Genomic DNA, 22,977 nt, shown 5'->3' on the forward strand with positions numbered 1-22,977 from the left:
ATGTACATTCGGGTCAGGATACATATCCACTTATGAGGAATTATAAGATAATTTCTCTTTCATGTCAATTGAAGGTAAAATGAAAAGCTTTTTTAAAGAAATAACATGTCATGCTCTTTGGGTGCTTTCATTCAGAAGAAATTTAATACCCTAGTAATAAAATCCCCTAGAGTGTGTGATATGGCTAATGTCATATCCCACATTTCCCTTTCTCTCTTTCTCTTTCGGAAGTCATCCAATGAGAAAAGTAAGGATTTGTTCCTTTCAGTGCAAGAAAGAGACAACTAAAGCTTATTCGATATTGGAATTGGAAGTTAATGCAGTTAATTCAGTGCTTGTTAATAATCCTCATGGCTAGAAATAAGTATGGGTCCTAGAGTAGACTTCCCTCTGAAGGATGAATGTACTGATTTCATTGGCATAATGTTCAAAAGGGTGGTTATTCACTAACTCTCTTCATCCTTTTTTTTTTTTAATCAAAATTGAGGTTTTAGCACATGCTTTAAAAATCTCCCCTGCCTTTAATATTCTTCTTTAGCTCTAGATGTTTGGTGTATATCAAAGAAAGTTTAATATGCTCTGATTCATTTATACTATAATTTTTTATTCATTTATACTGAATTTTTAAAAAAAGATTTTGTTTATTTGAGAGAACAATAGAGAACACAATCAGAAGACAGAGGGAGAGGGAGAAACAGACCTCTAGCTGAGCAAGAAGATGGGTGCAGGGGGTGGGGCAGGTGCTCAATTCCAGGACCCTAAAATCATGACCTGAACCAAAGGCAGACATTTAACTAACTGAGCCACCAGGCACCCCATACTGAATTCTTAAAACTGTTAGGTTTTGATATTTAAGAAGACTGAAGAGAACTACTGAAGCCTTTACCTAGTGAAAATAAAAGTTTGTATTTTACTGAAGAAAATATTTGTTAGAATCCTTAAAACTTAAGTGTTCTTAATATAAAAACAAATCCATAAATAAATATATATGTATTTTTTTAGAGTTTGAATTTACTTATTTGAGAGAGAGAGAGAGAGAGAGAGAGTATGTGTGCGCACGAGAGGGGTAGGGTCAGAGGACAAAGCAGACTCCCCACTGAGCAGGAAGCCTGATGTGGCACCCTATCCTGGGACTCCAGGATCATGACCTGAGCTAAACTCAGTTGCTTAACTGACTGAGCCACCCAGGTGGCCCTAAAGATGTATATTTTATTATATATTTTATTATAGAAATTTCACTCCCTTTTCAAGATGACCCAGAAATCAAGGGGAAAAGATGGAGGGATAACCCCATTAACTAATGTGCCCACCAAAGATCTCTGAATCTAAATTTCAGCCTTGCTAAATTTCAGTGCTATACCAATGAATAAATTAATGAATAAATAAATACATTAGCAAAAAAGGAAAGTTCCCATAATCACATTTAGTATAAGTCTTATTGTTTTTGTATCATTATCTAGGTAATTGTTTTCCCCACTAGAATGTAAGCTCTTTTTTGAAACATACTTATTTTTGTTTTTCCAAAGAATTTAGCCCAGAGAAAGGAATCTGTCTATCTATGTCATATCCATCCATCCATCCATCCATCCATCCATCCACCTATCCATCAATCCATCCATCTATCTATCTACAATAATCAATGTTTAATCTTTCATCTTCTGGTGTGGAACTCAATCAAGCTTCAAATACAATCTATTTTTCTTTCAAAGCGTTACAAATTTGAACTTTCAGGCTTGGCTGGTCAATCTATCAATTTATTTCAAAGGTAGTATTAAACACTACATTTTCCAATAGTGTACATATAAATCATTAATTAAACTGTGTGTGTGTTTTAATACTTAGGATGATCACCCATAGTGTTTTTACATCTCAATTTTTGTTCAACTACATTCTACACTACCACATAGACTTATTCTAGTTTATATCTGTTATAAAATATTTCACAAAATAAATGGTCATGTTTTATTTAAATATTCTCTTATTACTAGGTAAAAATGTTGCAAATAACTTTCCTATAAGTCTTTTTTTCAGTATATATATTCCTAGAAATGGATAAGTGAGACCAAAGCCTGTGAACACCTTGTAAAACTTTTTATAAGTATCACCAACTTGGCTTTCTAAGTTAATTTTCTAAATAATGTTGCCTTAGAAATATTCAAATATGCCTGCTTTTTTGCAAACTTGATCAAATAAGGTATTACTTAATATCTTAATGCTTAAGTATTAATGTTTAGAGATTTATCATTTTAATAGTTAAGTGTTCAATGTTAAAGTGTTTTTTATTTTAAATTAGTGAGGTATAAGACCTTCACATCATTTTTTACTCATTTTCTTTCTTTTAGAACATAAACTTTTGAACAAAGATAAAATTGTTGTCTCATTGTCCATGACTAAACCTCTTTTGTTATAGAAAGGTATTTGAATAAGTTCAGTAATAATGCCTCCGCAAGAATATAGATTGAAGCAAATTATTTGATATCCAACATATTACCATAGTTCATGTACCCATAATCAGAAATTCTGATGAATGGCTAATTTAATTTGTCCTTAAAAGTCTTATGTGAAATAACATATTGCACTTGATTTGAACATGTAAATTGGTATTCTCTGGGTGAAAAAAAAGAATCTTCAGGTTTTATAAATGACTGTATTCTTTTCAGAAAAAGAATGGAGATATTTGTAGTGTTTTTAAAAAATAACACATTACCGTTGTTAATCTTAAACTAGAACCTATATAGTTAATTTATTAGTGACTATTTCTATATCACCAGGGATCTAAGTTACTGATTTTAATATTTGTAGTGAAGCAATATCGAAAGAAGGGAGGAAAGAACCTGAGATAGGACATAGAAGAGCTAACTTATTTATGATCATGGCAATACCACTAACCAGCCATAGAGTATTAGATTTTCTTGCCTAAATTCTGAGTAAAAGTTTATTTCCTTTTATAATTCACAAGGATGTAAAGGGTCTACAGTGTGGTACTGCATATCAAAGGCTCTTTGTAACCTCTCACAGCTTAAGTATTATTATTGAAAGAATTAGAATTATAAATTTCAAAGCTTTATACTAGTAAAATGTTAGATAACACGCTTTCTATACTTGTATATAAATTGGTTTTTCTTCTACATCATCTTTATTAACAAAATAAGCTCTGTTGAAGTCAGTGTTAATATTGAGTTAGAGATGCCTAGAACCTGAGACAATTCCACCAATGTGGAGAAAACAATTAACTTATACATAGACAGCATAGTTTATTCATTTAGATTATTCATTCATGCACAGAATCTGTTCAAATACTATGAGAGTACCTAGGATGTGCTAATGACCATTCTAGGGATTGAGGATATAATGATAAGAAGAACACACATTCCTTTTCATTTCCACTGACAAGAAAAGCACGAAAGTGAGTGCAGCACTAAAAATGGTTCCAGTTGATTTTATAATATAGCAGAATTGTTTACTTGAAGATTTAATAAGCTTAGCCAATTTGAAATATTTTGCCATTACCTTTAATTGGTAGCTGTGAAATTACCTCCATTCATGGTTCAGTCATGCAACATTGTCCTCTCTCTCTTCCTCAGGTGGATAATGGTTTTGATGCAATCATTTGGGGGCTGGGGATTTCTATTTCTGTCGATACATACCATTCAAAAAAGGGGAGAACATTCCTTCAGAAGCACTTGATGTGTACTAAAAAGTAAATAAAAAGTACATAGATTTAGGATTACTCAACACGTTAAGCACTGAAGCTGAAGTTAGTCTTGAGGACATTTGCTGAATTTGCTGAACTCAAACTTTGACTGTCATGGATTTTGTGGGACACAGGGGACAGGAGACAATGCTCAGTGCAGAATCATGACAAGATTCCTATTAGGAAAACATCACTATAAATGGTTTATCCTAAAGAGCTACACTGTTATCCTCACTAGACCAGTGAATAAAGAAAATCCATCCCCTGAGCACCATTTAACCCGAAAGATGAACTAGTACTTGAATCTTCATATTGAGCAACAGAAGTGTCTAAAAAGTTGTAACAGTATGGACCTCCTAGATTTGTAGTCTATATTTAGAGTGTCTGAAATAACTAGACCATATCTGAAGAGACTGGGCAGATTTGCTAAAGCGAGTGAGCAGTTATGTTAAGGTGATCTCAGAATGGTAGGGCCTTGACTAACTTTCAGGAGAAAATGTAAATCCTCTCTAGGGGAACTCAAATTTACAATGTGCCTCATGGAAAATGTGCAACCCATAATCAAAACTCAGTAAGCACATCTAAGAACAAGGTCAATTTATTCATTAATTTTTTCAATAAGTAGTTATTAAACATGTGCTATGTATTAGGCATTCAGCAATGAAGAAAAACAATTGAAAATCCTTATTGTTATGATACTTACATTCAAGTGGGAAGAAAGAACAAGAGAACAAAATGAAACAAGACCAAATCAGAGAGGGAGACAAAACCTAAGAGACTTTTAATCAGAGGCAAGGGGGGAGGAGTCAAGATGGCGGAGAAGTAGCAGGCTGAGACTACTTCAGCTAGCAGATCAGCTAGCTAGCTTATCTAAAGATTGCAAACACCTGCAAATCCATCGGCAGATAGAAGAGAAGAAGAACAGCAATTCTGGAAACAGAAAAATAACCACTTTCTGAAAGGTAGTACCGGCGGAGAAGTGAATCCAAAACAATGGGAAGATAGACCCCGGGGGGAAGGAGCCGGCTCCCGGCAAGCAGCGGAGCAACGGAGCACAAAATCAGGACTTTTAAAAGTCTGTTCCGCTGAGAGACATCACTCCAGAGGCTAAACCGGGGCGAAGCCCACGTGGGGTCAGCGTGGCCTCAGGTCCCGCAGGGTCACAGAAGGATCAGGGGTGTCTGAGTGTCGCAGAACTTGCGGGTATTGGAATGGGAAGGCCGGCTACAGAGACAGAGCCAACAGTAAGCTCACAGCTCGGGGTTACCTTGAACCGGTCGCAGGCTCAGTGAGCTCGGAGCGTGGCCGGAGGTCAGGCAGATGGGAAAAACTCGGCGCTGTTCTCTGAGGGCACACTGAGGAGTGGGGCCCCAGGCTCTCCGCTCCTCCGGGCTGGAGACCAGGAGGCCGCCATTTGTATTCCCGTCCTCTGGAACTCTACAGAAAGTGCTCAGGGAACAAAAGCTCCTGAAAGCAAACCCGAGCGGATTACTCAGCCTGGGCCTGGTAAGGGTGGTGCAATTCCGCCTGGGGAAAAGACTCTTGAGAATCACTACACCAAGCCCCTCCCCCAGAAGATCAACAAGAAATCCAGCCAAGACCAAGTTGACCTACCAAGGAGTACAGTTTCAATACCAAGGAGAGCAGCAGAATTCCAGAGGAAGAGAAAGCAAAGGACGGAACTCATGGCTTTCTCCCAGTGATTTTTTAGTCTTGCAGTTAATTTAATTTTTTTCTTTTTCATTTTTTTCTCTTCTTCTGAAAAAAATTTTTTTAACTTTTACACTTTTCTTTTTTAACGTTTTTTAACTAGTTTATCTTATATTTATATTTTTTCTCTTTTTTATATTTTTCTTTATTCGTTTTCTTTTTTTAATTCTTTTCTTTTCTTTTTTCTTTTCTTTTTTTTCTTTCTTTCTTTTTGAAACTCTTTTTATCTCCTTTCTCCCCCCTTATGATTTGGGATCTCTTCTGATTTGGTTAAAGCATATTTTCCTGGGGTTGTGGCCAAACTTTTAGTATTTTACTTGCTCCTTCATATACTCTTAGCTGGACAAAATGACAAGGCAGAAAAATTCACCACAAAAAAAAGAACAAGAGGCAGTACCGAAGGCTAGGGACCTAATCAATACAGACATTGGCAATATGTCAGATCTAGAGTTCAGAATGACAATTCTCAAGGTTCTAGCCGGGCTCGTAAAAGGCATGGAAGATATGAGAGAAACCCTCTCGGGAGATATAAAAGCCCTTTCTGGAGAAATAAAAGAACTAAAATCTAACCAAGTTGAAATAAAAAAAAGCTATTAATGAGGTGCAATCAAAAATGGAGGCTCTCACTGCTGCGATAAATGAGGCAGAAGAAAGAATTAGTGATATAGAAGACCAAATGACAGAGAATAAAGAAGCTGAGCAAAAGAGGGACAACCAGCTACTGGACCACGAGGGGAGAATTCGAGAGATAAGTGACACCATAAGACGAAACAACATTAGAATAATTGGAATTCCAGAAGAAGAAGAAAGAGAGAGGGGAGCAGAAGGTATACTGGAGAGAATTTTGGGGGAGAATTTCCCCAATATGGCAAAGGGAATGAGCATCAAAATTCAGGAGGTTCAGAGAACGCCCCTCAAAATCAATAAGAATAGGCCCACACCCCGTCACCTAATAGTAAAATTTACAAGTCTCAGTGACAAAGAGAAAATCCTGAAAGCAGCCAGGGAAAAGAAGTCTGTGACATACAATGGTAAAAATATTAGATTGGCATCTGACTTATCCACAGAGACCTGGCAGGCCATAAAGAGCTGGCATGATATTTTCAGAGCACTAAATGAGAAAAACATGCAGCCAAGAATACTATATCCAGCTAGGCTATCATTGAAAATAGAAGGAGAGATTAAAAGCTTCCAGGACAAACAAAAACGGAAAGAATTTGCAAACACCAAACCAGCTCTACAGGAAATATTGAAAGGGGTCCTCTAAGCAAAGAGAGAGCCTACAAGTGGTAGATCAGTAAGGAGCAGAGACAATGTACAGTAACAGTCACCTTACAGGCAATACAATGGCACTGAATTCATATCTCTCAATAGTTACCCTGAATGTTAATGGGCTAAATGCCCCAATCAAAAGACACAGGGTATCAGAATGGATAAAAAAACAAAACCCATCTATATGTTGCCTCCAAGAAACTCATTTTTTTTTTTTTAGATTTTTAAATTTATTTAACAGACAGAGACCACAAGTAGGCGGAGAGGCAGACAGAGAGAGAGAGGAGGAAGCAGGCTCCCCACCAAGCAGAGAGTCCAATGTGGGGCTCGATCCCAGGACCCTGAGATCATGACCTGAGCCGAAGGCAGAGGCTTTAACCCACTGAGCCACCCAGGCGTCACCAAGAAACTCATTTTAAGCCCGGAGACACCTCCTGATTTAAAGTGAGGGGTGGAAAAGAATTTACCATGCTAATGGACATCAGAAGAAAGCAGGAGTGGCAATCCTTATATCAGATCATTAAGATTTTAAGCCAAAGACTATAATAAGAGATGAGGAAGGACACTATATCATACTCAAAGGGTCTGCCCATCAAGAAGATCTAACAATTTTAAATATCTATGCCCCCAACGTGGGAGAAGCCAACTATATCAACCAATTAATAACAAAATCAAAGAAACACATCAACAATAATACAATAATAGCAGGAGACTTTAACACTCCCCTCACTGAAATGGACAGATCATCCAAGCAAAAGATCAGTAAGGAAATAAAGGTCTTAAACGACACACTGGACCAGATGGACATCACAGATATATTCAGAACATTTCATCCCAAAGCAACAGAATACACATTCTTCTCCAGTGCACATGAAACATTCTCCAGAATAGATCACATCCTGGGTCCTAAATCAGGACTCAACCAGTATCAAAAGATTGGGATCATTCCCTGCATATTTTCAGACCACAATGCTCTGAAGCTAGAACTCACCCACAAGAGGAAGTTTGGAAAGAAACCAAATACATGAAGACTAAACAGCATCCTTCTAAAGAATGGATGGGTCAACCGGGAAATTAAAGAAGAATTGAAAAAAATCATGGAAACAAATGATAACGAAAATACAACAGTTCAAAATCTGTGGGACACAACAAAGGCAGTCCTGAGCGGAAAATATATAGCGGTACAAGCCTTTCTCAAGAAACAAGAAAGGTCTCAGGTACACAAACTAACCGTACACCTTAAGCAGCTGGAGAAAAAACAAGAAAGAAACCCTAAGCCCAGCAGGAGAAGAGAAATCATAAAGATCAAAGCAGAAATCAATGAAATAGAAACCAAAAAAACAATAGAACAAATCAACGAAACTAGGAGCTGGTTCTTTGAAAGAATTAATAAAATTGATAAACCCCTGGCCAGACTTATCAAAAAGAAAAGAGAAAGGACCCAAATAAATAAAATCATGAATGAAAGAGGAGCTATCACAATTAATACCAAAGAAATACAAACTATTGTAAGAACATACTATGAGCAAATCTACGCCAACAAATTTGACAATCTGGAAGAAATGGATGCATTCCTAGGAACATATAAACTACCACAACTGAACCAGGAAGAAATAGAAAGCCTGAACAGACCCATAACCAGTAAGGAGATTGAAACAGTCATTAAAAATCTCCAAACAAACAAAAGCCCAGGGCCAGAAGGCTTCCCCGGGGAATTCTACCAAACATTTAAAGAACTAATTCCTATTCTCCTGAAACTGTTCCAAAAAATAGAAATGGAAGGAAAACTTCTGAACTCATTTGATTAGGTCAGCATCACCTTGATCCCAAAACCAGACAAGGATCCCATCAAAAAAGAGAGCTATAGACCAATATCCTTGATGAACACAGATGTGAAAATTCTCACCAAAATACTAGCCAATAGGATTCAACAGTACATTAAAAGGATTATTCACCACGACCAAGTGGGATTTATTCCAGGGCTGCAAGGTTGGTTCAACATCTGCAAATCAGTCAATGTGATACAACACATCAATAAAAGAAAGAACAAGAACCATATGATACTCTCCATAGATGCTGAAAAAGCATTTGACAAAGTACAGCATCCCTTCCTGATCAAAACTCTTCAAAGTGTAGGGATAGAGGGCACATACCTCAATATCATCAAAGCCATCTATGAAAAACCCACCACAAATATCATTCTCAATGGAGAAAAACTGAAAGCTTTTCCGCTAAGGTCAGGAACACGGCAGGGATGTCTATTATCACCACTGCTATTCAACATAGTACTAGTAGTCCTAGCCTCAGCAATCAGACAACAAAAAGAAATTAAAGGCATCCAAATCGGCAAAGAAGTCAAATTATCACTCTTTGCAGATGATATGATACTATATATGGAAAACCCAAAAGACTCCACTCCAAAACTGCTAGAACTTGTACAGGAATTCAGTAAAGTATCAGCATATAAAATCAATGCACAGAAATCAGTTGCATTTCTCTACACCAAGAACAAGATAGAAGAAAGAGAAATAAGGAGTCAATCCCATTTATAATTGCACCAAAACCATAAGATACCTAGGAATAAACCTAACCAAAGAGGCACAAAATCTATACTCAGAAAACTATAAAGTACTCATGAAAGAAACTGAGGAAGACACAAAGAAATGGAAAAATGTTCCATGCTCCTGGATTGGAAGAATAAATATTGTGAAAATGTCTATGCTACCTAAAGCAATCTACACATTTAATGCAATTCCTATCAAAGTACCATCCATCTTTTTCAAAGAAATGGAACAAATAATTCTAAAATTTATATGGAACCAGAAAAGACCTCAAATAGCCAAAGGGATATTGAAAAAGAAAGCCAACGTTGGTGGCATCACAATTCCGGACTTCAAGCTCTATTACATAGCTGTCATCCTCAAGACAGCATGGTACTGGCACAAAAACAGACACATAGATCAATGTAACAGAATAGAGAGCCCAGAAATAGACCCTCAACACTATGGTCAACTTATCTTCGACAAAGCAGGAAAGAATGTCCAATGGAAAAAAGACAGCCTCTTCAATAAATGGTGTTGGGAAAATTGGACAGCCACATGCATAAAGATGAAATTGGACCATTTCCTTACACCACACACGAAAATAGACTCAAAATGGATGAAGGACCTCAATGTGTGAAAGGAATCCATCAAAATCCTTGAGGAGAACACAGGCAGCAACCTGTTCGACCTCAGCCGCAGCAACATCTTCCTAGGAACATCGCCAAAGGCAAGGGAAGCAAGGGCAAAAAGGAACTATTGGGATTTCATCAAGATCAAAAGCTTTTGCACAGCAAAGGAAACAGTAAACAAAATCAAAAGACAATTGACAGAATGGGAGAAGATATTTGCAAACGACATATCAGATAAAGGACTAGTGTCCAAAATCTATAAAGAACTTAGCAAACTCAACACCCCAAGAACAAATAATCCAATCAAGAAATGGGCAGAGGACATGAACAGACATTTTTCCAAAGAAGACATCCAGATGTCCAACAGACACATGAAAAAGTGCTCCATGTCACTCGGCATCAGGGAAATACAAATCAAAACCACAATGAGATATCACCTCACACCAGTCAGAATGGCTAAAATCAACAAGTCAGGAAATGACAGATGCTGGTGAGGATGCGGAGAAAAGGGACCCTCCTACACTGTTGGTGGGAATGCAAGCTGGTGCAACCACTCTGGAAAAAAGCATGGAGGTTTCTCAAAATGTTGAAAATAGAACTGCCCTATGACCCAGCAATTGCACTACTGGGTATTTACCCTAAAGATACAAATGTAGTGATCCAAAGGGGCACGTGCACCTGAATGTTTATAGCAGCAATGTCCACAATAGCCAAACTATGGAAATAACCTAGATGTCCATCAACAGATGAATGGATCAAGAAGAGGTGGTATATATACACAATGGAATACTATGCAGCCATCAAAAGAAATGAAATCTTGCCATTTTCAACAACATGGTTGGAACTGGAGCGTATCATGCTTAGTGAAATAACTCAAGCAGAGAAAGACAGCCATCATATGATCTCCCTGATATGAGAAAGTGGTGATGCAACATGGAGGCCTAAGTGGGTAGGAGAATAATCAATGAAACAAGATGGGATTGGGAGGGAGACAAACCATAAGTGACTCTTAATCTCACAAAACAAACTGAGGGTTGCTGGGGGGCGGGGATTGGGAGAAGGGGGTGGGATTATGGACATTGGGGAGGGTATGTGCTTTGGTGAGTGCTGTGAAGTGTGTAAATCTGGCGATTACAGACCTGTACCCCTGGGGATAAAAATATATGTCTATAAAAAATAAAAATATTATTAAAAAAAAATCATAGGCAACAAACTGACGGTTCCTGAAGAGGAGGGTGGTGGAGGTGGATGGAAGGATGGGGTAACTGGGTGATGGACATTAAAGAGGGCATGTGATATAATGAACACTGTGTATTATACAGCCTGATGAATCACAGGCCTGTACCTCTGTAACCAATAATATATTGTATGTTAATTAACTGAATTTAAATTTTAAAAATGTTTAAATAAATAAAGGAATAAATAAATGAACGAACAAATAAATAAAAGTAGGCATGAGGAAAAAATAAGAATTAGTTCACAAAATATATATACAAATAATTATTTTTAAAGATTTTTATTTATTTATTTATTTGACAGACAGAGATCACAAGTAGTCAGAGGCAGGCAGAGAGAGAGAGGGGGAGAAGCAGGCTCCCTGCTGAGCAGAGAGCCAGATGTGGGACTCCATCCCAGGACCCTGGGATCATGACCTGAGCCGAAGGCAGAATGTTAACCCATTGAGCTACCCAGGCGCCCCTAGATACAAATAATTTTTTAGGAACATTCCTTTTCTTTCTCTAGCAGGGTGAATTTTACTCTCTGTAAAAGCCTCAATAAACATTTCTTAAAATTTCTTAAAAAATTAAAAATCTTTAAATTAAAATCTTAAGATTTCTTAAAAAATATTTATAGGAAACTAAAAATGCTCTCTGAGATCTATATTACAAAACATATAAAGGATCAGAACAGAGATAGACAAAGAGAAAAATCCCAGGAAAATATATATTGATGGTTTTAAAGATAGAGGATGGCGCCATGAGCCAAGGAATTCAATCAGCTTCAAGGTCTATGTATCTACATTTACATCCATATGAATGTAGAATAAAACCACAATGGGATGCCATTCCCAGCAAACTGGCCAGACAAATCAGAGCATTGGTAGGGTTAAGGTACAATGGAGATGATTGCTCTTTGTGTTAGTTTTATTTTGCTGTTATAACAGATTCTCACAAACTTAAAAGGACATTAATTTATTACTTTGCAATTTTGTGGGTTATAAGTTCAACAGGGTCTCAATGGCCTAAGTTGTAGTTTTTGGCAGGGCTGCTTTCCCTTCTGGAGGCTCTAAGGAAAAATCTGTTTCCTTGCCTTTTCCACCTTCTAAAGGCTGGTTAAATTCCTTGGCTCATGGCCGTCTGTGTGTGTCATCCTTCTTCAAAACCAGCTAATGTAAGTTAAATCCTTCCCATGTAGAATCAACTCTTCTTTCTCCTTCTTCTACTTCCAAGGGCCCTAGTTTATTGAGTCCACTGTGGGGATAACCCATGATAACCTCCCAATCTCAAGGTTCTTATCCATAAATTTGCAAATTCTTTTTGTCATGTAAGGTAACACAGTTACAAATTCCAGTGATTAGGACATGGAAATCTTTGGGCTGTAAGGAGCATTATTATGACTACCACTGAGGGGAATGTTAATTAATACCATTATGAAAAAACAATTTGCATTACCTAGAGGAGTTCAACAGGCACATGTTCCAACACTTAGACATTTTACTTCTAGGTGTATATCCTAAGAAATTCTTTTGCATTTTCATAGGGAGACATGTACAGAATGTTTTTAGCAGAATTGTTTTTAATATCCCCAAAGTAGAGAAAATCCAAATGCTTATCAATGGCAGAACAGATAAAGATATTGTGAAATATTATAAAACAATATTATACAGCAGTGTAAATTAATGACTTAACTATAGTCATCACCATTAATGAATCTCCCAGATATGATATTGAGGTGGAGAAATAAATCATAGAAGAATATATAAGGTATGATACTATTTATACAATAGTCAAAACATTCAAAATTATTCAATATATTCTTTATGGATGTATAATTATTATAAGTTGTAAATAACAAGAGAATTTTGAACCTGAGATGAGCCCACATACACAAGTGTTTTATTGATTTTTCTTTTTGTTGTTTGTATGCTTTATTTTATTTTCATTTATTTGACAGAGAGAGATACAGCAAGAAAGGGAACACAAGCTGGGGGAATGGGAGAGGGATAAGCAGGCTTCCCACTGAGCAGGGAGCCTGATGTGGGGCTCAATCCCAGGACCCTGGGATCATAACCTGAGCTGAAGGCAGATGCTTAATGACTGAGCCACTCAGGCATCCTATTTTTATTACTTCTAAAGATTTTATTTATATTTAAGAGAGAGAGATTATGAGCAGGGTGGAAGGGTAGAGGGACAAGCAGACTCCCCGCTGAGCAAGCTGTCCCATGTGGGATTTTATCCTGGTACCCTGGGATCATTATCTGAGCCAAAGGCAGCTGCTTAACCAATAGAGCCCCTCAGACATCATTTGTGCTTGATTTTACATTTTTCTGTAAATTGTGTTTTTCTTTACTTTCTTTAAGGATGTAAGGTATATTTTATAATAATCTTTAAAAAAAAGATTTCTTGGGATGATCTTAGTTTTATGTTTTTGGTCCAATTATATCATTGAATTTCAAGATTAATCATTTATAAAATGGAGATAATTATATTTACCAATGTAAAAATAAAATTAAATAATTCATGTAAATGTCTGATAAACAACACATTATATGAAATAATCCCTTATTTAAGATTGATATTGTCAGTAATTATAAAAGAAAATTTTTAATTACATATCTACACATCAATGAATGGAGGTCATTAAATAGTTAAGAGATAAAAATACATGAGCTGCCATTATTGCATATCAGGGTATGCTTAATTTTGAGCAAATAAAAAGAATGGTCTGATTGTAAAAATTTTAAAAATTCTTATGCTCCACATTTTTGTGCATTCTAAACAATGGGTCACAGGTCTCTGTTAGTCTGAGTTGACTTTCTGCTAAGACATCACACATAGTCTCTTTTATTTTACTTCCCAAATATTCAGAGTCTCATTATTAAATTCCATTATCCAAAATAATCCAAATATCCTTTCAAATCATTCAACAACTATTTATTGAATGAGCCATTGTTTCTGATACAAGGGATACAGCAGTGACCAGGCCATACAAAGTCTTTGTTCTGATGGAGTTTGGAGTGATTCTTGTGGAAGGAGACAGAACATTAACCTATCCATTATCGATTCGTTCATCTGTCTGTCCATATGCCTGTCTATGCATCCACCCACCCATCAACCCTTCCATATGTACATGGAATTTAGATAGTTACATGTGATCATGATGGAAGAGAATGAACTGGATAATAAGAGAAAGAGTAAGAATAGTGAGTCAAGGGTTGGCTAATGACAACAGGGCACTGAGGGAGGTTCTTCTGAAAAGGTAAAGGCTGATGAGTTGATTGCAGTGAGGCAAGATAGGATTAGGAAACCATGTTAGAAGGTGTGCTACTCTTCTTTATCCATCCCTTCCCACCTGATGTGTGCTTTGGGAGACTGACTGGCATAGACCATATCAGGAGGCACGTTTCCCTCTGACATCCAGTGGAGTTTAGCCAGTGGGGGATACTAGCAAGAGATTGGAGTGAAGTGGGAGACTGAGGTATAGGGGATATTTTTTTCCTGATTGGACTATGTGAGCTGGCTTTATCTGACTAGAAAAAATCCGAAGTCCTATCGGCTGTTCCTAACCACTCCACTTTCCCTCTATTCTTACTCTTTTAATTCTGAAGTGATAAAATCTACCACTGTCTCTATCACTGTCTCTATCCCATTCCTTGTTACTTTTACTAAACCTTCCCCACACCTTTGCAAATAGTCTTCTCAATTAGCTTGAGGATGCCATCTCTTTTCTGCTGTGGTCCTGACTGATGCAGACACTGTTGAAGTATACCCTGGGAGCAAAGCAGGAGAGGGGACTAGAAGTGGATATGGTGGGAAGAGGTCGTTTCCTGTATATATTTTGGAGATACAACCAGCTTGATGATAAATTGAATGTTATATCTGAGGGAAAAAAGAGAAAGACTCCCATGTTGGTTGTTATTAAGTATGTGAATAGACTATTAAAAGAGAGAAAGAGCAACAGAGAAGAAGCAGTGGAAAGCCGACAAGAGGGAGAGGGGAAAGCAGGTTTTACTTCTTGAAAATGTTACACTTGAGATTCTTTGGCTTTCTCCTTTCTGCTCTTGTCTTCAGAGCATGAATTTTTTTTTTTTTGAAAATTTCATATCATTTTATTTATTTTTAAGTTTAATGTAATTTTTTTTCAGTGTTTCAAAATTCATTGTTTATACACCACACCCAGTGCTCCATGCAATACATGCCTTCCTTAATACCCACCACCGGGCTCACCCAACCCCCTACCAACCTCCCCTCCAAAACTCTCAGTTTGTTTCTCAGAGTCCACAGTCTCTCATGGTTTGTCTCCCCCTCCAATTTCCCCCAACTCACTTCTCTCCATCTCCCAATGTCCTCTGTGTCATTCCTTATGCTCCACAAGTAAGTGAAACCATATGATAATTGACCCTCTCTGCTTGACTTATTTCACTAAGCATAATCTCCTCCAGTCCCGTCCATGTTGATACAAAAGCTAGGTATTCCTCCTTTCTGATGGAGGCATAATACTCCATATATATATGGACCATATCTTCTTTATCCATTCGTCCATTGAAGGGCATCTTGGTTCTTTCCACAGTTTGGCAACTGTGGCCATTGTTGCTATGAACATTAGGGTAGAGATGGCCCCTCTATTCACTACATCTGTATCTTTGGGGTAAATATCCGCCCGTAGTGCAATTGCAGGGTCATAGGGTAGCTCTATTTTTAATTTCTTAAGGAATCTCCACACTGTTTTCCAAAGTGGCTGCACCAACTTGCATTCCCACCAACAGTTGTAAGAGGGTTCCCCTTTCTCCACATCCTCTCCAGCACTTGTTGTTTACTATCTTGTTGATTTTGGCCATTCTGACTGGTGTAAGATGGTATCTCAATGTGTTTTTGATTTGAATATCCCTGATGGCTAATGATGAGGAACATTTTTTTCATGTGTCTGTTGGCCATTTGTATGTCTTCTTTGGAGAAGTGTCTGTTCATATCTTCTGCCCATTTTTTGACGTGATTATCTGTTTTGTGTGTGTTGAGTTTGAATTCTTTATAGATCTTCAATATTTGCATTTCTTTGAAAAATCTCAGTGGAATTTTGATCGGGATGGCATTGAAAGTATAGATTGCTCTAGGCATTATAGACATTTTAATAATGTTTGTTCTTCCAAACCATGAGCATGGAATGCTCTTCCATCTTTTGGTGTCTTCTTCAATTTCTTAATGAGTGTTCTGTAGTTCCTTGAGTACAGATCCTTTACCTTTTTGGTTAGGTTTATTCCCGGGTATCTTATGGTGCTATAGTAAATGGAATCAATCCTCTAATTTCCCTTTCTAAATTTTCATTGTTAGTGCATAAGAAAGCAACTGATTTCTACGCATTGATTTTGTATCCTGCCACATTACTGAATTGCTGTATGAGTTCTAGTAGTTTGGGGCAGAGTCTTTTGGGTTTTCCATATAAGTATCATGTCATCTTCGAGGAGAGCTTGATTTCTTCTTTGCCAATTTGAATACCTGAAAAGACCAATATCTAGTAACGGGATTGAAGCAGTGATCAAAAACCTCCCAAAAAACAAGAGCCCAGAATCTGATTGATTCCCTGGTGAATTCTACCAAACATTCAAAGAAAAAATAGTACCTATTCTCCTGAAGCTGTCTAAAAAAATAGAAACAGAAGGAAACCTTCTAGACTGTATGAAACCAACATTACCTTGATCCCCAAACCATGCAAAGACCCCATCAAAAATATCCCTGATGAATATGGCTGCCAAGATTCTCAACAAGATCTTAGCTAATAGGATCCAACAGTACATTAAAAAGATTATCCGGGGCACTTGAGTGGCTCAGTGGGTTAAGCCTCTGCCCTTGACTCAGGTCATGATCTCAGAGTCCTGGGATCAAGTCCCACATCGGGCTCTGCTCTGCAGAGAGCCTGCTTCCTCCTCTCTCTCTCTGCCTACCTCTCTACTTGTGATCTCTCTTTCAAATAAATAAATAAAATCTTAAAAAAAAAAAAAAAGATTATCCACTATGATGAGGTGGGATTTAGCCATGGGATGCAAGGGTGATTCAACATTCGCAAATCAATCATTGTGATAGAAAAAATCAATAAGAGAAGAGAGAAGACCCATAGAGTCCTCTCAATTGATGCAGAAAAAGCATTTGATAAGATAACAGCATCCGTTCCTGATTAAAATGCTTCCTGAACTTCATAAAATCTATGAAAAACCCACAGCAAATATCATTCTTAAATGGGAAAAACTGACAGGCTTCCCTTTAAGATAAATTTGGTCATTGTCAACATATAGATGTTATTTAAGCCAAAAGACTTTTTGATAAGACCTCTATGAAAAGTCCATGTGCCTATTCCCTAAAACCTGCAAGTTCTTAACAAACACATCTATGTTCTTGGTCCACTTCCACTTAAAAAACTCTCTGGGGGGGCACCTGGGTGGCTCAGTGGGTTAAGCCTCTGCCTTCGGCTCAGATCATGGTCTCAGGGTCCTGGGATCGAGCCCCGCATTGGGCTCCCTGCTCAGCGGGAAGCCTGCTTCTCTCTTTCCCACCACCCTATGTTTGTGCTCCCTCTCTCCCTGTATCTTCTATCAAATAAAACAAAAAACAAAAAACAAAACAAAACAAAAAAAACCCTTTTCTGTACTCTGTATAGTTTAGGGAGTTCAGAACTATGGACCTCTATTAGCAGTGAGTAAGTGTTAAATTACTGCTTTTTCTATATCTTTGCTTTCTTTCTTGAAATAATTACAAACAACCTTTCTTCCTACTCACTTGTTTACCTGAGCTCTCAAATTTTGTATGAATTACTGTATTTCTTCTCACCCTTTTTTGTATATTTTTCAACTTCTCTCCTTCTCTCTGTTACTGTTAAAACACCTTTTTCTTTCAGTTATCAAATATCCTCAGCCACAGCATAAACACAATGTTTCTTTAGCTGCCTTCTCTCCCTGAATTCAGATTTGCACTTTCAATTTTTTTCATCTATTTTTATGTTTTATTTTGTTAAGCTTTCCCCCCACCCCGAACTAACAAATAGCATCATAATGGATAGGTTGGCTCTAGATTTCCCTTAATTAATTCTCTGCCTAGAAAAAAGGCAGTATTTATTTTCCTTCAAAAAAAGCCATCATTCTGAAAGGATAATAGTTATTTTTTAACTGGAGTACTACCAGGAACACCATCCACAAACAAAACAAACTCTCTAAGGTAGCTTCCATTTTTAAAAAATAATTAATCCTTATTCTATTTCATCTATGAGATGATCTGGGAAACAATCAATTTGGAGCTTTACAGTAACGGAATTGCGTCTTTCTTTTTTCTACTTACTTTTATGGGTTAAATTTAGAAATTCCTTCATAAATTTGGATCTACGGGGGTGACCAACTATCCGAGTTTTCCCAGGACATTTCCCAGTTTTCACACTGCAAGTTCTGTATCCAGTGAAATCCCTCGGCTCCTAGCAAACCAGAATGGTTAGTGACCCTGCAATAGGTCAGACTATCTCTGAACATTTGAAAAGCACACAGATCCAATGCAGAAAGACAGAACTTGTTTTAGGTAACTGGGATGATTTCAAAGTAACAATTATATATAGACCTGACAGGTTTCTCAGCTATGAGCATGTGGTTCTTAGAGAATAAACTATTTTTAATAAACAATAAAATTAATGGCATCTTTTTCTCATGTTTTCATTCTGTTAGATAAAGATAAGTGCAATGTTTTTGTTTTCTGGCTAGGATACACGATTTATATGGTTCAATATTGTATAGTATTTGGGGTACATAACCATAAAAAAATAATGCCTCAACCTTCTTTTCTACTACATCAATGGCAGATTTACTCATTTTCTATTCAGGGTTCTAAACCCCCAGTTTTGTCTGTCTGTCTCATGTCCTTGGCACTCTGAACACTATTTTTTACTGATCTCTGTCTTATTATTTTTCTTTTCTACAGCTCTATCAAAATAAATTGTTCCATGTTTCATATTGCATCATCCTTTTACAAAAAAGGAAAACCTTCATTTTCTTATCTCTATTAAACTTTTTTTTCTTATACTGCCCACCCCTCACCAAGAATCACTTAAATAATTACATATGTTTTAAGATTGTGAGTGAAAATGGCAAGGTTTGAGTAAATTGCCTTCTTTCTGCTAGATAATTCAAGCCACAAAATGCAAGTTCTCTTATAAATATGTAATATACTTATTTTTTAATTACCCAAGCTTGACAGAGGAATGGGTAGGTGTTAATCTGCTCCCTACCTATTGTCCCCTTCCCCCTAATTCAAAGTGGAGAGAACATTTTTTATGAGAAATGTGTCAGAATTTGCCCTTTTTTCTAAAGATAAGATATATTTGTCTATGAAAATCTACAAAATACATGACATAGTAGAATTTTTAGTTAAACCCCTTGGTTGTTTTCTCTGCATTGTTCAAATAATCAGAATTCTGAGTCAGAACTGAGGTTTGGTTTCTTAATTTAATCCACAGTAAAATGACACGCTTCTGCTAAATTCTAAATCCCTGTCTTCTCTTTTAAGTGATCCATTAGAATATTTTCTGATTAATAACTTAGAGAATATCAGGTATTCAAAGACAAAATATAGTCATCAAAGCCAAGTTGTCTTTGAAGCAACAGGATTAAAAGAAAGAAAGAAAGAAAAACAACAAAAGAGATCTTTGTTTCTTCTTTTGCACAGCCCCTGATATAATGGTGCATGACTATTGGAGGCTGTACGCATTGTTTTCTCCTTTTAAAATTCTCTCTCCCCCTCACAAATTAGTTTGCTGCTAGGAAATACATAATGTATAAAGCCAACTTACAGATTGGTATAATTGAAAGGAGAGCATGCATTTATTGGCAAGGGACCATATACCACCTACATGACAGCTCTGGTGGTGGAAACCTGTTTATGATGTTTGATATATGATCCATTGCATCTGCTATATTGTGAAGGAATGAAGATATGGTTGAATAGGACGAAAGAAAAGTTCAGGAATTTAAATCCTCATGCTTCTTTCCCCCATTCACATTAGATTCTTTATCACAGTTTTGTCAAAACTGGGAATTGACTTGTTCTGATAAGAGTAATTTCAGGGGCACCTGGGTGGCTCAGTGGGTAAAGACTCTGCCTTCGGCTCAGGGTCCTGGGATCAAGCCCCGCATTGGGCTCTCTGTTCAACAGGGAGCCTGCTTCTCCCTCTCTCTCTGCCTGCCTCTCTGCCTACTTGTGATCTCTCTGTCAAATAAATAAATAAACAAAATCTTAAGAAAAAGGAATTTCATTATATAAAGCCATTGCCATTATTTTACCAAAGTGCTATTAAGTTTCATATTTGTTACCTGTATTCATTATGATATTTATATGAACAATGGAAATAATTGGTTATGCTTCAGCATCAAAATAACATTTCACATACTTACATACATTTTTAAGGGTCTCTTTTGTGAGTTCTTTTGTTGTGTTTGTAGCCTTGGAGGGCCTCTTTATGAAGTCAAGTCCAGACAGATGTTGACTTAATATGATCAAGTGTCGCTTCAACAGTAGATTTCTAACATAGAATTTTAACATATAATGTTGCTTTTTGAAGATATAGATTTCCTATAAAAGTAGGTGTTTGAGCAAATGCTGGATGAGCATACCATTATGAAATTTCCACATTGCTTCCAGGATGAAACTAGGTGTCCTTAAAAATCCTCTTAAATCTAACACGCTAACCTTCTCAATAAGGATTCCATAACAGATACTTACCAGTTATATATGACATATAGTCAACCTGACGCCAACACAACTTTAAATTTGAAAACGATTTGGGCTCTTTCTGTGGGAGGTAGATGTGAGGAAGTTAACCTCTCTTAAACATAGTGAGTAATGTGCTTTTTCTTGGGGGAAAAAAAAAAAAATATATATATATATATATATATATATATATATATATATATATAAATAAAACCTGTCTGGGGCTTTTTAATAATTCATGCTCTTTTTCATTACAAAACCAAAAAGTCAACTTAAAAACTAAGTAAAATTTTTATGAAAGCTGGAGCTTATAATAACTTTGACTTTTTAAGGAGTGAAGGCAACAACACTGCTTCCTTATATACCTCTTTTCAATAAAAACCAATTTAAAAATTTACATTTTTCAAGGAGGGATGATTCCCACAAACAAAACATAAGTATGCATTGCACCGTGCCAGGATGGATGCCTGTCACTCAAATCCCTGTCATGCCGTAAGCTACCCTGATGCAATCAGAGAGGAAAATAGAGTTAGTTAGATGGGTTTACAGAATGATGTCTGCATGAGTGGCAGATGTTGGTGCTATAACCACATTATGTGCACTCAATTTTTATTATAGTACAATTGCTTCTAATAACTTTTATGTTCATGATCAATGTGTCATAAATTCACCTGAATTTCAAAAATGACCTAAGAAATCGAAAGAATGGCTCTTCAGTTGTTTTCTCCCAATATATTCAATAATAACAATAAAAATAGTAACTGATTTGAACAGGTATTGAACTGTGGATTCTGACAATCTGTGACATCTCAAATATGTGCCCAGTCTTCCTGGTTCATGGAAGACCTGCCATTATGTCCAAGAAGATTATCAATCATCAGCCGCACAATATTGTCTGCTGTAAGTGGTTAAGTGTGATTAAAAGCAGCAATTCAAGCATGATCTGGAAAGCTGTGATTTTTATTGACAAAATGAACTGGTGACGCTCTCTTTTCATGTTATTTGTCCTCAATTTGTGCTGCTTTTAGTTATTGATGGAGTCTACTACTATTTGGGTTATGATATCATTCCACATTATATCAAATCAATAGTAAATGTCACATGAAGCAAGAAACATGTTCATTTATCCTGTAGAAATATCCTAGCCTATTTTTGTCAGTTTCATTCAGGAATAAGCTGATGGAAATAATCTAGGTTTGATGATCAATTTATTTATGTATGCAATAGGATTTTACTTCATATTTATAAATATTTCTTCCATCTTTACCACAGACTCTAGGTTTTCTGCACTGCTGACTCCTTAACATTAATACTGATAGTGACCACATTTTCAACTGAATAAAAGTGGGAAATAGACAACATATTATTTTAGGAGTGTACATTTGTTGGCTGTCTTGGAAATCAGCTTCTACCTCATTTTTGCCCTGAGCATATATTGTTTAATCTTTAAATATGGGTTGTATATTTACATATAAACACACATACATACATTTTGCACTGGTTTCTGTTAGAAACAAATCTGATTTAAATTAAATGTTTTCCTGTATTTAGTATGAAATGCCAGCTGGTAATTAGCCAAAAAGAAATACAGTGTAGTCAGTACGAGCACAGGCAGGTGGAGCCAGACCGTTCAGGTTTAAATTTGGTTAAATCATTTATTAGCTGTATAATATTCAGAACTGAATTAAGCACTCTGTGTTTCAACTTCATCATCCGTAATATTAGTTGTTGGGAAATAAAATGTATTAATTCATGTTCTAACTGTTCTTGGTACTCAAGTACTGTTAAGTTCTTATTATTAGTGGTTATCCCAGTGAAGGTATCAAAACTAGGCATCCAGTTATATGTGTTTGTGTTCGTCATCATAAAAAAGGGATTTAGACCTGAAACTGGAGGAGTTCAGGTAGCAAAGAGAAGTGGGCTAAGAGAAGTAAGCCACGACTACATGTAAGTGGTCTGACAGTATTTAGAGATTTAGCCAGAAAGTGAGACTGAGACCTGCTGACAAATTGGAAGACACAAGGACAGTATTCTGAAAATCCAGTGCAGAAAGTATTTCAAAAAGGAAATAGTGATGAACTATCTCCATGGTGAAGAGGAGGTGGTGATGGTAGGATTAAGAATTGTCCATTAGTGTTGGCAACAGAGTCACGTGGACAATAGCAGTTTCAAAA

At 36.7% G+C, this 22,977-nt stretch overlaps 1 long non-coding RNA gene across 1 annotated transcript in view; it reads right to left on the minus strand.

Annotated features, from left to right (window-relative positions):
- Positions 1 to 3,548: 3,548 nt before the first annotated feature.
- LOC132000931 (uncharacterized) overlaps positions 3,549 to 22,977 on the minus strand; it is a 65,390-nt gene continuing 45,961 nt past the window's right edge. Inside the window, exon 3 of the long non-coding RNA XR_009399496.1 lies at positions 3,549 to 3,693. This is a non-coding gene — a long non-coding RNA (uncharacterized LOC132000931). The remainder of the gene's footprint in view (positions 3,694 to 22,977) is intronic.

Source organism: Mustela nigripes, chromosome 14 (genome assembly GCF_022355385.1).
Source record: "Mustela nigripes isolate SB6536 chromosome 14, MUSNIG.SB6536, whole genome shotgun sequence".
Taxonomy (NCBI): domain Eukaryota; kingdom Metazoa; phylum Chordata; class Mammalia; order Carnivora; family Mustelidae; genus Mustela; species Mustela nigripes.